The 13,612-nt window shown below is 44.9% G+C and overlaps 1 long non-coding RNA gene across 4 annotated transcripts; it reads left to right on the top strand.

Annotated features, from left to right (window-relative positions):
- Positions 1-16: 16 nt before the first annotated feature.
- LOC125110052 (uncharacterized) lies at positions 17-12,663 on the top strand. 4 transcript variants are annotated; one of them, XR_007130432.1, is made up of 4 exons: positions 17-143; positions 703-795; positions 11,152-11,260; positions 12,022-12,663. It is a non-coding gene; the product is annotated as an uncharacterized LOC125110052 (long non-coding RNA). The 4 variants fall into 4 exon arrangements; XR_007130433.1 differs by lacking the exon at positions 17-143 and adding an exon at positions 152-234; XR_007130434.1 differs by lacking the exon at positions 17-143 and adding an exon at positions 167-234 and having other exon boundaries at positions 687-795.
- The last annotated feature ends 949 nt before the right edge of the window (positions 12,664-13,612 follow it).

Here is a 13,612-nt window from a genome sequence, read left to right as displayed (position 1 = left end):
GTGTACCCTGCTGGCCGCGGGCGGCGCTGCTCGCGATGAGAGGCAGGGGCAGGCGCCCGGCGCCGGCCACCTTTGCCCACCTGCACAATAAGCCCGCACCAGGGCTGGGGGAAGTCCAGGAGATGTTTGCGCAGGCGCCCTCGGTAAGACACGCGGGACTCGGCGCGCACGCGGAGCGCTGCATCACCTTTCCTTCTTGATGGGTGCTGTGCTTACAGGGATGAAGGCCGGCAGGTGGAATGCTGTTCCCCACCCCTAAACCAGCCACAGGGCCACATGGAGGACCCTAGCTCGCTCTCCAGGTCCAGCTCAGTGGCTGCTTCCAAAGACTCCCTGGAGCATCTCCTTGGCTCTCCTTTAGCCAGCAAGATTCCTGCCCTTCTCCCGTGGGGCTGAGATGGATCTGTCTTACCCTTCTGTTAGGCTGTGCTTGTAGACCCTCTCCTCTTGGACCGACCTCCAAGGAGGACTCACCTGCGGTGCTGCCCTTTGCTGTCTAAGCATGAGTGTTTGACTAGTTTCCAGAGCGAAGTACAAACAGTTCTTCCAGAACTTTTCTTGAATATTCCTCTTTCTCAGGGGCAGCAGATGGGGACACACTGGAAACGCAAATTAGCGGGCCCGCCGTAAACCTACTGAATCAGTCTCTGAAGGTGGGGTCGAGTCATCCTTTGTTTGTTTTTAAGATTTTATTTATTTCAGAGAGAGAGTGCGATCGAGCACGAGGAAGAACAGACCCTAATAATCCGTTTTAATACTACCTGCAGGAAAATGTGAGAACCACTGCTCTAGAAGGTAAGCACAGTACTGGTTTCTGGACTAGAAACAACACACCTGTTGTTGGACAGATTGAAGACACACCCAATATAACCCTGGTGGTTTCTGTGGCCCAGAGAAGTGTCTAAAGGGGGTGGGTGCGGGCTGCAAGCCTGTGCAGGTGTGGGCTTGGACACTGAGCAGGCCATGGCTCCTGAGTACAGTTACATTCTGGAGGCTCTTCCCTACAGAACCAAATGGCATAAAAAGAGTTTTAATCTTTTATTTGTTTATTTTTTTAACATTTTGTTTATTTGAGAGAGGGAGAGAGGATGAGAGGGGGGAGGGTCAGAGGGAGAAGCAGACTCCGTCTGAGCATGGAGCCTGATGTGGGCCTGGATCCCCGGGACTACAGGATCATGACCCCAGTAGAAGGCAGTTGCTCAACCAACTGAGCCACCCAGATGCCGCAGAGTGTTAATCTCTTAACACTTCTAATCTTTAGTTTTTCACCTCTCATTCCTGAAACCACACTTCTCAAATTATTTTTGAGAATAATACGTCCCAAATTATTTCCGACCTCAGGGCCTTTGCATAGATTGCTCCCCTTATGGGGAATACCTTCCTCCCCCTGCCAGCCTCTTTTTTTTTCCTCTTCCCCTCATTTTTCCTTGAATTGCTCCTATTAATTCCCCCATGTCTGAATATAAGGTAGGGATATTCTCCTTAAATATCCTACCTTAGGGGGCCTTTTCTAACACCTCTTTTCATCCCCATCCAAATGGTCTCCTTCGTTATTCTATCTCAACATACCCTCTCCTTTTCCTTCATTTTACATTGTCTCAAGTTAAAATCACGGATTTGGGTGTTAATTTTTCTAATGACCCTTTCCCCACTGTATCCTAAGACTTATGAAGGATATGTCTGTCTCTTTACTCTCATACCCCAGCAGCACCTACTGTAATACCTGGCACATAGTAGGTGCTCAACAAGAAGTAGTTGAGTGAATGTAGTCACCTCAACCCTTCTTTCAAATCCAGGACACTTGTTCACTCTGTGGGATGACCGTGTGGACAGCAGAAGGAGAGGGCCTGGCCTCACTCACCCCTTAGCTGGTGCTATGCCAAGGCAGGGTGTAGCATCTAATGGAGAGGACTATGGCCATTGGCACATGAAACTGGTGTGAAACAGCCTTCACTTTTTTCCCCAAATATACTAGAAGGAGGGTAACTTTTTTTAGGAAAGAGTAAAACTACTACTTGAGATATCTGGGTCTCTATTTATGCCCCGCTCCTTCCTCTTTCTCTCTCTGTCAAGTACACCATGCTTGTACACACACACACACACACACACACACATTCGTTCATTCACCATGATAACTGATAGACAACTGATATTTTCCCCAGTACTATTTCAATAAGATGTTGGCTCTGTTTTAATTCTTGGCTAAGAAGATTACCAGACCATGTGACATGGACCAAAAAATCATTTATTTACTCATTTACCATTTATTCAAAAACTATTTTTTAAGCATGAAATCTTTCCATTTGCAAGACACAGATGGAGCTAGAGAGTATAATGGTTAGTGAAATAAGTCAGAGAAAGACAAATACAATATGATTTCACTCATATGTGGAATTTAAGAAACATAACAAGCACAGATCAAAAATAAGAGAAATCACCTTGGGACGCCTGGGTGGCTCAGTTGGTTAAGCAGCTGCCTTCGGCTCGGGTCATGATCCCAGCATCCTGGGATCGAGTCCCACATCGGGCTCCCTGCTAGCAGGGAGTCTGCTTCTCCCTCTGCCTCTGCCTGCCACTCTGTCTGCCTGTGCTCACTCTCTCTGACAAATAAATAAATAAAAGCTTTAAAAAAAAAAAGAAAGAAAGTAGATGCTTAATTATAGAGAACTGATGGTTACCAGAGGGGAGGTGGGTGGGGGATGGGTGAAATAGGTGATGGGGATTCAGGAATGCACTTGTCCTGATGAGCCCTGGGTGAGGTATGGAATTGTTGAATCACTGTATTGTACACCCAAAACTAATACAACACTGTATGTTAACTAACTGGAATTAAAATAAAAATCACTTAAAAAATGATTTTAATGGGCGCCTGGATGGCTCAGTGGGTTAAAGCCTCTGCCTTCGGCTCGGGTCATGATCACAGGGTCCTGGGATCGAGCCCCGCATCGGGCTCTCTGCTCGGTGGGGAGCCTGCTTCCTCCTCTCTCTCTGCCTGCCTCTCTGCCTCCTTGTGATTTCTGTCTGTCAAATAAATAAATAAATCTTTAAAAAAATGATTTTAAGATGACTTTTAAAATTAGTTAATTAATTTTCAACATTCATGTGTAATTAACATACAGTGTTACATTGGTTTCAGGTGTACGATGTCAGGATTCAGCAGTTGTACACATTACTCAGCCCTCCCCAAGATGAGTGTACTCTTAATCCCCTTCACCTGTTTTATCCATCGCCTCATCTACCTCCCCTCTGGCAACCACTACTTTGTTCTCTATAATCAGGAATCTGTTTTTCTGTTTGTCTCTTTTTGCCTTGTTCACTTGTTTCCTTTCAATAACTGTTGAATGCTTTCTGGATAGCATGGTGCCAGGCACTCGCTTTGTCTTAGGCATTGAGGCAGACGATGCTGGTTACCTTCCAGTGTTCACTTTGTCCTTCTTTACTAGTCAACACTGACTTGCTTAGGTGGCAGTGTGTTCAGTCTAAGAAGAAGAAGAATTCCCCTAGCCTCTCGTGCAACTACAGCTTGTTGTGTGGCACAGTTCCATCCAATAAGACAAATGTGGGAAGATGGTCAGAACTGTCTGAGAAGGTTTTGCTTTCCTGCCCTCTGTGCGGGTCCTTCTTCCTGCTTGTGTCAGGGCAGGAATGCTGAAGTCAAGGCCGCCATGCTTCAACCATGACATCCCTGAGGCAATGAGCCAACAACCACCAGCAGCCACCCTCTTCCAGACTGCTTAGGGCATGAGAAAAAAATCAGCCACAGTTTTGCTGATGCCACAGGTTAACCAGGTTTCCCGTTACTCAAGAATGATCCAAATCCCTGGCTTAAGGATATAAACATGAACAAAATAATTCGTAGTCTCAAGGAGCTCCTAGAGGAGAGACATTGGAAATCAACACAGGCAACCCCAGGGGACAACGTGCTCCACAGGGGCCCACTGGTGGCAGGTGGGAGAAGTGAATGAGGACTTAGAGGTAAAAGGAGAGCCTGAGGAAGGCTTCACATAAGAGGAAAGTCTTGTGTTGTGTGTTTAAAGAAAAAGAAGTGTTAGGATGTTCCAGCAGTTGCTGGCAGCACCGTGCAGAACCAGCCCACTAGCTCCAACTCCTGGTTCTGCTTCTCACTCAGTAGCCTCGCTGCATGTGAACTGCAGACAGGCACGCAAGTTTATCTTTTTTATTTTGTTCCCAGTGCCTGGCATTTAGGAGAGGCTCAAAATATACTTGCTGAATTGAGACCTCTCTGAAGTCCCATAGAACCCAAGGTGTCCCATGGGCACCTTCTCCCATATTTTATTTCATGTTTATGCTAATAATTTATAGCCATTTACCCCCTCTAGAAAGCATATGGCACAAGGGGGCCTCCATTGGTATCTGAGGTAGCTCGAATGCCTAGAACAGTGCCTGGCACACAGTAGGTACTCAATAAATTCTTGTTGAATGAATGAGCCCCAAGTTTTCTCATCTATAAAATGTAGATAACTATAGCTATCAAAAAGGATTGAGTGGATAAGAGAAAAATGCATTTCAAGTGTCTTGCCCTGAACTTCTCACATGGGTAGCTGTAACGATGCTTTTGTCTTCTCCTATAAAACTTAGAGACCCATTCCTAACACAGCTACAAGCAGCAACACCTGAGGTCAGCAGCATAGTCTGTTCTTAGAACTGAGACTGGTGTGAGCATTTCTGGGTGCCAGTGTGGCAGTTCCAGCCTAAAGTACTGAAAAGTCTGCCAGGAGAGAACTGGTCCCGGGAAAGAATTTCTCTTTGGGGGAAAAGTCAGTATTCACGAACTTGATTCAAAAATCAGTGAGCCCTGCTGCTCAAACTGTCTTTGGCCCAATACCCATAGATTCTGCTTGAGGTTCAGGAATGATGACCCACAAAATAAAAGGGCTGTTTTGTTAAAATATCCCAGACTGTGTGAGCCCTGGGTTCTGTTGCCTTATTAGCAAACTGCAGCAGTTGCTGTCTGGACAGGAGAAGTGGGAGGATGTGACACCATGGGTGCCTTGGCCTTCTGGGGCTGATCTGGCAGCAAGTGGCAGAGCAGTTGAAGTAAATATGTAAATGATAGCGGAACAGAATCTTGTTCCAAGCACATGTGATGCCAGGAATAGCTGGGAAGAGATGAAGTCACTGGAGTCTCTACAGAGAAGTTGGGGACAAGGAAACATTGTATTGTGACCCTATTTTTCCCAAGAGATTGGTTATGGTCTCAAGAAATGTTAAACAGGTGACAATAGAGATCATGCCTTCTAGGTACCTAATTACATACAGTTCTCTCCACACTCTGGTTTGTTGCTTAAGAGGAAAAAAAAAAAATCTGTTCCTTTCTCTTAAAAATTCTAGAATAATTTTTTTTTAAGATTTTATTTATTTATTTGACAGAGAGACAGAGATCACAAGTAGGAAGAGAGGCAGGCGGGGGGGTTGGGACCAGGCTCCCTGCCAAGCAGAGAGCCCGATGCGGGGCTCAATCCCAGGACCCCGAGATCACGACCTGAGCCGAAGGCAGAGGCCTAATCCACTGAGCCACCCAGGAGCCCTAGAATAAACTTTTTTTTTTAAAAAGAGTTATTTATTTATTTATTTGACAGAGATCACAAGTAGGCAGAGAGAAAAGAAGGGAAGCAGGCTCCCTGCCGAGGAGTGAGCCCGATGCGGGGCTCGATCCCAGGACCCTGGGACCCCGGGACCATGACCTGAGCCGAAGGCAGAGGCTTTAACCCACTGAGCCACCCAGGCGCCCCTAGGATAAACATTTTAAACACAGAAGTCCCTGGGTGCCTGGTTGGCCCAGTCGGTTAGGCATCCAACTCTTGGTTTTGGCTCAGGTCGTAATCTCAGGATCATGAGATGAAGCCCGGTGTAGGGCTCCATGCTGAATGTGGAATCTGCTTAAAACTCTGGCTCCCTTTCTCTCTGTCCCTCCCCTCTGTGCTCCCTCTGTCACTCGCTCTTTTAAATAAATAAATAAATCTTCTAAAAATAAAAACAAAAGGTCCTACTTTATTATTTCCCAAATCACCCTGGAAGCCTTGGAACTCCTCTGCTATTTTATGCTCAAAGGCTTATGCCAACAACCACCAAAACCTTGGCTTCCTTCATCACACTGCACAGGTCTGCTTTGGCCTCCAAAGCCAGGAAAGAGTCCTTAGATTTGTGCTCATTTGGGTTTGTTGTTGTGTATACGGAGCCATAGGAACATTGCCTCTGCCCATGTACGTTGTGCTCCCCATGACCCTAACCCCTGCCATAACCCAGGCTGTGGTGTGGATCGAGCCCTGAGGTTGTACCGCATCAGAGTCCCGGGTCACAGCGTATGGTCTGCGACTTCTGTGGTTTTCATGTTTTGGATAAAGCTTCAAAGTCAAAGACATTGGGTGATAAGGGCTCCAACATTGTAAAGTGATTTGAGACAAGCTTCCTAAAAGATGCAGGAAAATGGTGACCACCTCTTAAGCCCCTCCTGGCTATATAAGATGGGCCAACTGAAAATCCTGTGTGAAGGCCCCAGGGTGTCTGCTACAAGAGGATTGTACTGTCGCATTCACTGGGTCCACGCTTCCTCAGCTATAGAAACTCGAGGTCTGCCTCCCCAGGTACCAGGGTAAAAGATGGGAAGGGAGTCCTTGGAGTATCCCCCAGGAGTTTGGGAGTGAAGCGTAAAGATAGGAGGCTAACCAAAGCACCCCACAATGGCAAAGCAAAGAGGGAAGGAATAGGGGACCAGCTTGCACTCATGGCATTTGGAGCGACAAGGATGCAAGACTTTCCCATGCAACAAGGAGATGTTGCAGAGGGAGCCAGGCTGAACTGTGCTGGAGAGCTCCTGCTCACCAGGGTCACCAGGAGGACAAGGGGCTCCAGCTTGCCAAGCTGCAGAACCACCAGCTGCAGAAGGGGAGAGGGGCGGGTTCCACAGGGAACCCCTGCCAAGGAAAAGGACTGCTATATGCACCCTGATCCCAATGCCCCTATCCTGCCCCAAACTGCACGAGGCAGGTATAGAAGGAAGTTGGTCCCGGAGCCCAACCTAGGAAAAGGAGGGAAGCTCTGAGGCAGATGTGAGATGGAAGCTGTGAAAACTTGGTTAGATTTTTTTTAATACTTGAGAGTACTTGGGAAAGGAACTAGAAAGCCATGGGATCTGCAGGAATTTCATTAAGGATCACATTTAAGCCCTTTCCTGAACTCTTACCTATCTTACTGAACTCAGTCTATTTAAAATACTGGTTGCAAATATTTTAACAATTCCCTTTATTAGGTACTCCAAACTTAACGCCTTGCATCTTCATTCGTAGTAGATTTTACTTTGCAGAGAAAAAGAGGACTTGGTGGTGGTAGGGGCAGCAGTGGGCTTTATAACTGGTCAGAACCCTGCCCGGACTCACACATTCACCTTTTCCTGCTGAAGGCGTCCACCACGTATTGCTGAAGAGCTTCGCTTTGTTTTCTTTTCTTTTTTTTTTTTTTTTTTAACTGCCCTCATCTACCTGAAAGCAGAGCTTCCCAAAGAATCCATTAGTTATAAATCGGTCCCGTCTCCAGGAATTTAGCAACCACAAAAGACAGACTCCTATCACTGGAGAGGAGAGTTTGGCTCAGGAATAAGCAATCACCTAAACAAACATTTTCACAAAATTGCCATTTATCTTTTCCTAAAAGTCATTTGTTTTCTTAGGGCACCCTTCTCCCCACCCCCTTCTCTTATTAAGATGGTATATAAACCCGGGGCGCCTGAGTGGCTCAGTGGGTTAAGCCGCTGCCTTCGGCTCAGGTCATGATCTCAGGGTCCTGGGATCGAGTCCCGCATCGGGCTCTCTGCTCGGCAGGGAGCCTGCTTCCCTCTCTCTCTCTCTCTCTCTGCCTGCCTCTCTGTCTACTTGTGATCTCTCTCTGTCAAATAAATAAAATAAAATCTTTAAAAAAAAATGATGGTATATAAACCCAAATTCTGCCTCCTTGAGTCATGTTTTTCTGTGAATTCCTGTGTGAGTATGTGAATAAGAATCTTTTTTGCTAATCTGTCTTTTTGGCAGTTTAATTTGCAAGCCCCCATGAAAAGAACTGGAGAGGGTAGAGGAACAGTTTTTCCTCCTTGACACTGCATTAATCTTACTGCCTTTCTCCCATAGCAGGAGAAGAGGCATTTTCCTTACTCAAAGCCAATAACTTCACCTGTGTTCAGGATCCACCCCACTCCTTACTCCCCTTGCCAATTCCTTAGGGACTTTGCCCAACTTACTATTTTTTTTAAAGATTTTTATTTATTTATTTGACAGAGAGAGATCACAAGTAGACAAAGAGGCAGGCGGAGAGGGAGAGAGGGAAGCAGGCTCCCTGCCGAGCAAAGAGCCCGATGCGGGACTCCATCCCAGGACCCTGAGATCATGACCCGAGCCGAAGGCAGCGGCCTAACCCACTGAGCCACCCAGGCGCCCCCAACTTACTATTTTTTAAGTAAACTTTTTATTCTAAAGTACTATTGGGTTTACAGAAAAGTTGCAAAGACAGTGCAGACTGTTTCTATGTATCCCTTAACCAGTGTCCCCTGCTACTGATAGCATCTTACATCACCATTAGACCTTTGCCAAAACTAAGGAACCAGCACTACTATTTACTACAGCTAAGGAACCAACATCAACCAAACTCCACAGTTTATTTGGATTTCCCTACTTTTTCTCTAATGCTCTTTTTCTTTCTTTCTTTCTTTTTTTTTTTTTTTTTGACAGAGAGAGAGAGAGAGAGCACAAGCAGGGGGAGTGGCAAGCGGAAGGAGAGGGAGAAGCAGGCTCCCTGCAGAGCAGGGGAAGCCAGCCCGATATGGGACTCAATCCCAGGACTACAGGATCATGAGCTGAGCCCAAGGCAGTGGCTTAACCAACTGAGCCACCCAGGCACCCTCTAATGCTCTTTTCTGCACCAGGATCCTATCCGGATATATTACACTTATTTGTCGTATCTCCTAGCATCTTCCAGCCTGTACCAGTTTCTCAGACTTTCCTTGTTTTTGATGACTTTGACAGTGTTGAAGAGTGCTAGTCAAGTATTTTGTAGACTGTCCCTCAATTGGGATTCGTATGATGTTATTTTCTTGGTTAGTCTGGGATTAATAGGTTTTGGAGAGGAGGACCACGGAGGTGAAGTACCCTTCTCATCACATCGTATTAAGGGTACACATCATCGACCTATTACTGTTGATGTTAACTTGACCATCTAACTGAGGTGGTGGTTGTTAGGTTTTTCCACCGTAAAGTTACTCTTTCCATCTCCCCATTCCAGACACTATTTTTTGGAAGCACAGCCAACATTCAAAGTATGTGGAATGAAGCTCTACTTTGGAGGCAGGAGGGTCGACATAAATTAGTTGAAATTCTTCTGTGTGAGAGATAGGTCTTGTCTTCCCTATTTATTTTTTCAATCACTTATATCAGTACGGGTGGTGGATGTTTACTTTATATTTTGTTATAATCTAGTATTATGTTATTTATGTTGTTGATCCCAGTTCTTTCAGGCTGGTGCCTGTGTCCTTGTGGTAGTTGCTTTTGTATTTTTGTTGTTGTTGTTTAGCACTTCTTTGCCTTCTAGCCATACAAGATACCCCTAGTTCGTTTTGTGTATTTCCTGCCCTCAGCCATTTCTCCATGGAGCCATGGTTCCTTTCATTCAGAAACCAAGATCTGGGTGCTGGGCGTGCTTGTTACCCATTTACTTCTCTCTCTCTTTCTTATTCCTTCAACTTCCTCTACTCCCTCTTTACAGGTTGTTTCTCCTTAGCTGCTAAGGTAGGACCGTATTCAAGTGCTTCCCTCATTCATCCTTCCCCAGCCATGTCCCCCACTAGTAAGCTCCCTAGTTCTCTTTTCATTTCCATTTAAGCTCCTGGCATGGTCACATTTTATATGAATTTGAAAATGTAACACAAGAGATTAATAAAGTGTCAACTCTTATGCAAAATATGAAATACATGCAAATATGTAAAATGGTCAGGTACAGCACAACTTCAGAGCTGGCAGTCTGAGGAAACTGTGCCATCACCACAGGAGTGGGCCGAAGAGACATCACCGACACTGACAGAGCACCCAAAGTGGGCGGCTCTCCCGAGTCCAACTCCTGACAGTCTGCGATGTGGGCATTTGCTGTCCTCCCTGTTTTACAGGTGAAGAAACAGATGCAGAAGCTCAGTGATTTATTCAAGTTGACACAGGTAGGAAGTGACAGACAAGGGACATAAGCCTCAGCAGTTGGAACCCATCTTCTTCACCTCCACTCCTCCACACAAGACACCCATTCCCCTTTGTCAGTAAGAACACCACTGTTGTTAACTTGTGTCAGAAATTTGGAGAGTGACTTTCGTGACTGGTTTCCTATTGCTGCTGTGACGAATTCTCACAAACATGGTGGCTTAACACAGCAAACTTACTCTCTTTCGGTCAGGAGGTCTGATACAGTCTGGTACAGGTGCAGGAAGTCTGGAGTTCATTTTCACTGGACTAAAGTCAAGTTGTCAGCAGGACGGGTTCCTTCTAGAGGCTCTGAGGGGGGAATCTATTTCCTTGTCTTTTTCACCTTCTAGTGGCTCCCTGTATTCTTCGGTTTTCTCCATCTTCAAAGTGACACCCCAGCCTTTGTGTCTGTCACCACATTGCTGCCTTCTCTGATGACTCCTGCATCTCTCCCAACAGGAAGCTGTGATAATGTTGGGCCCACCTGGAAAATCCTGAATAGTCTTCCTATTTCAAGATCCTTGGGCGCCTGGGTGGCTCAGTGAGTTAAGCCTCTGCCTTCGGCTCGGGTCATGATCTCAGGGTTCTGGGATTGAGTCCCACATAGGGCTCTCTGCTCGGCAGGGAGCCTGCTTCCTCCAATCTCTCTCTCTCTCTGCTTGCCTCTCTGCCTACTTGTGATCTCTCTCTGTCAAATAAATTAAATCTTTAAAAAAAAAAAAAGATCCTTAATTTTATCACACGTGCTAAATCCCTTTTGCTAGATAAAGTGTCCTCCACAGGTTCTGGGCATTTTATCATGGATAATGTCAGAGGCACTACTCAGCCCATCACAGTAACTACTGTTTGTTTTTTTGTTTTGTTTTGTTTTGTTTTGTTTTGAATTCACTGATAGAATAATGTAATTCTCTTTTCCTAGGCTACAAATGTCATCTAAACATTTGTTCAATGATGTTACTAGTATGAGAACTGGAGGAAAACAACACATTCAAAACAATAATATTGGAATGCAAGTTTCATGTAATAAGGTATGGAAAAGGCTGTTGGGTTAAGAAAGATAAATCTTTTAAGTAAACCAACATAGTGTGTGGGGGGAAAACGGGGGGCCTCGCTGGTGTTCTGGGAAGGAACATGCATCTGTGGTATGCCCTTAAGTTGTGGATTATTTAAGGTCCTTGTATAAATTGGAACCACCTTGTTCTTCAAAATATAGCCTGCCTTCTTTACACCCCACTCATTCCTCAAATCACTGCAATCTGCCCCACGACTTTACAGAAATTTCTCTTGCTGAGGTCACCAATGGCCTCCAACTGATAAATCCAAATAACGTTTTTCTCTCTCTTTTGATTTCCCTTTGGCATTTAAAACTATTGACCAGGGGCGCCTGGGTGGCTCAGTGGTGAAGCGTCTGCCTGCAGCTCAGGTCATGATCTCAGGGTCCTGGGATAGAGCCCCGCATCAGGCTCCCTGCTCAGCGGGAAGCCTGCTTCTCCCTCTCCTGGTCCCCCTGCTTGTGTTCCCTCTCCTGCTGTGTCTCTCTCTGTCAAATAAATAAATAAAATCTTTAAAAATAAAAGAAAAAGAAAACTACTGACCACTGCTTATTCTTGAAAATTTTTCCTCTCTTAGCTTTGGTATCACCCTTCTGTTTTTCTGTCTACCTTTGTAGTTCAGTTTCCTCCATGGCTTTTTACCCCCTACCTATCCTTTAAATGTTGTCATTCCCAGAAGATTTTGTAAGTGCTCTTCTTAGTCTACATTCTCTTCCTCTGATCTCATCTATGTCCAGGACTCACTGATGACTTCTCTCTACCAGCAGTCAAGACTTCTCTCCTGATTCATGCTGCTAATGGCCATCTGGACAACTTCACTTCGACCGCCCACGGGTGGGCACAAGAAAGACATTTTGAACTACTGTGGCTGTTTCACTCCATGTTTTTGATCACATATTTTAGCTGGGCTAATATTGATGAACTTTCGTTGAGAAACTCCATTCAGCAACTCCATTTAAGCCAATTTAATTTTTGATCAATTTCCTCTGCAATATATTTCCATTTTGTTGTAATTATTTTCATTGGGATCCAGTTTCTTCTATATGTTTTATAATGGAGACTGAGTCAATTTTTGGTTCATTTCAAATTTTACCAATGTATCTTCTGCTACTAAGTTCTCTTGTGGCTACTATACCTATAAAATTCAAATTTCCTGGTCAAAAATTTCAATTTAAACTTTGTCAAAATTTCATTCTTCCACCAATTTTTAATGATGTGTGCTTTTAACAGATTTGAATTTAACTTGGACTGAGTATTTCTACCAGTAATATTGATTATAAACTAAATAAAGATCAATAGTTTATATTTAATTTTTTGTTCCTCTGTGAGAAAACTGTCATCAATTTCCCTCTGATAACTTAAGGTTTCTCTGAAGAGTAAAAACAGAGTCTGTCCTTGAGGTTAAAGGTCCTGCTCAAAACCAGGATGTTCCTGGGGAGATCTGGTAGAAATACTAATTTCTCCATATGTGAGTTGGCGAATTCCCTATCTAGTGATGATCTTGGTCCCAAAACCTTGGTGCTAGAGAAGTGGGCCACTTTCTATAGAGAATATTGGCAATCCTTTTGGGCCTCTGGGCTAAGCTTACATAAAAGCAGGTTGAATTACTTGTCTTCTTCCATATAGATTGAGATGCTAACTGAAGCCCTCTAGATATTACTACCCCAATTTAAGAAGAGGTTAACTCAAGGAAAAATTCTTAAGATGGAAGGAAAAAAGATCTTTGTCTCCAAATCCGAAGGAAAGTTCTAAATCATCTGCTCATGGCTTTTCTCTGGGTCTCACTCTGGCTCTTCTCACTTGGTTGTAAATTAGGGAGTGATCTAAGGACACCTCCTCCCTGGCTGGTCTCTTATTAACCAGTCTCGGGGTTGGCAAAAATGAGCCACAAAAGGGTAAATGCAAACGATAGCACCCTGTGGGAGCTGGAGCTGCTAAGTTTGGCTCTCCCTACAAGAAGGACAGAGCTAAGTCACTGAAGGTGAATCTGTCTGCGTTTGCAGAAGGCTCGCATTCCTGCGTCTACGTCAGTGGGAGTGATGCTTCCCCCAGAGCAGTCCAAGTCACAGACAAGGAAGACTGTATTCTTGGTTAACGATAACCTGAAACAGAAAAAGCACAGGAACTTCACATTGTAGAATGAGGTGGGGCATATATTTAAAGATAGACGAATCAGATCTTAGATAAATCTTTAGTAAAAGGAGGCAACTTTGGCTTTCCTCATGTATATGATACCAGAACTCTCTGGATCCCTGGGTGAACACCATTACCAGCTTGAACTTGGACCTGAACTTAGCCCTCTACCAATTCTCCCTGAATGATGGAGGT

Source organism: Lutra lutra, chromosome 9, assembly GCF_902655055.1.
Source record: "Lutra lutra chromosome 9, mLutLut1.2, whole genome shotgun sequence".
NCBI lineage: Eukaryota > Metazoa > Chordata > Mammalia > Carnivora > Mustelidae > Lutra > Lutra lutra.
Note: the sequence above shows the minus strand (reverse complement) of the source record. Positions and strands in the feature narration are given on the sequence as shown.